The following is a 1,874-nucleotide window of genomic DNA, read 5'->3' as shown; positions in this document are numbered from 1 at the left end:
GCCCTTCTACCCCACATGGTGCTATGCAGCATCTCATGGCTGATGCTGGGCTCGGCTGGGCTTCTGGGCAGAAACCACCCATTACACAGGCACCTTGGGCTTCCCCACACTGTCTGGAGTTCCTGCAACCTTACTTTAAAAGAAAAAGTGACTCATTAAATAAATAAATAACTGCTTGTTACTTAAAAAAATCAACGCACCTTTTTATGAATAAATCCACACGTCAGGACACTGTTCTTTGTCAAGCACATGTACCGTTTGGTTGCCAATGACCCCTGTACAGAGAGGTAAGCTGCGTGGGATTTGTTGCCAGCACAGGGACACCAAAAATTCACCACCAAGCTTGTCCAGTTCCCTCTTCATTCCTGTCTTTCAGGAGATAGGGTCCCTCCCCCCTGCTGACTTCAGAGGACATCTGGCTGCTGGGGCCCTCTGGTGAGGGGTGCTGTGGGGCCGTGGGGCTCCGCTTCAGTGCCTGAGGCCCACCTCCTTGCGCACTAGTATGACAGCCTCCAGGGGAATTTCCATCACAACCAGAAGAGGAGTCCCCCAGGCGGTCTTTCTAGGGAGTCCCCCTCAGAGGCCCTGTTCTCCACTACCCCTTGGAAGAGACCCCAGGATGCAGGTTGTTCCTGGACAGGCTTCCCTCTGTCCTGCCCCAGGCTGGCTGCCTGCCCTGGATGGCATCCTAGGGAGCAGGGTCAGGTCAGAGTACCCAGGACTGCACACCCTGTCCCCAGCAACAAGAACAGCTGAGGGGCTCAGAGAGCTAGGGGGCTGACAGCTGAACACATCAGTGTGGATTACTATGTGTGCAGGTCTGTTTTAGTATTGGCATGCATGTCAGTGTATGTTAGTGTGTGCACACAGTTCTATGTGTGTGTTAGTGTGGGCATGTATCAGTGTATGTTAGTGTGTGCACACGGTTCTGTGTGTTAATATGTGCATGTGGTACTGTGTGTATGTTAGTGTGTGCATGTGCTACTGTATGTATGTTAGTGTGTGCACATGGTTCTGTGTGTGTTAGTGTGGGCATGCATCAGTGTATGTTAGTGTGTGCACACGGTTCTGTGTGTTAGTATGTGCATGTGGTACTGTGTGTATGTTAGTGTGTGCATGTGCTACTGTATGTATGTTAGTATGTGCATGTGGTACTGTGTGTATGTTAGTGTGTGCATGTGGCACTGTGTGTATGTTAGTGTGTGCATGTGGTACTGTGTGTATATTAGTGTGTGCACATGGTTCTGTGTGTATGTTCGTGTGGGAATTCATCAGTATGTGTGTTAGTGTTTGCACACATGTTTCAGTCCATGTGGCATTTAGGATTTCCTGTGGGACCCCTCCTGGCACAGACTGGCTTTGGAGCTCTGCCCAGTGCTCCTTGCTGTGGCTTCTGTCAGAAGGAATATGAGTAAAAGCCATCACCAGAAGATGCCTGAAATCATAATCTGGCCCGACCAAAAATGTAATGGCCACAGAAAAGGCTTTTTAATTTTTCTCTTAAGATTTGGCAAGTATTTTGTTAGTAAAATGTGCTCATGCATTTCTGTAAACATACAGGTAGGATTGGTCTTCCATGGCCTTCTAGTCATGGGCTCTCAGCTCCTATAGGCAGTGGGTCAGGGCTGGCCTGGGCTGTGGGGAGGCTCCAGGAGCCTTGTTGAGTCAGCTCCTCACATACCCTCCTCTTGCAGGACTGCTGCTTGTGTGCTGTGCTCCCGCTGGCATGGCACACATGGTCAAAGCTTCCTAGTAGATGCCACCCACTCACCCCCAAGGAGCCCCATGAAGGGCAGCTGGTCTCACATTAGGGAGTCTTTGTCCAGAGGGAGGGGAGTACCTAGTGTGCTGAGTGCTCCTACATTACCCAGGAG

This window comes from Mandrillus leucophaeus, unplaced genomic scaffold (assembly GCF_000951045.1).
Source record: "Mandrillus leucophaeus isolate KB7577 unplaced genomic scaffold, Mleu.le_1.0 Scaffold1460, whole genome shotgun sequence".
NCBI lineage: Eukaryota > Metazoa > Chordata > Mammalia > Primates > Cercopithecidae > Mandrillus > Mandrillus leucophaeus.
Note: the sequence above shows the minus strand (reverse complement) of the source record.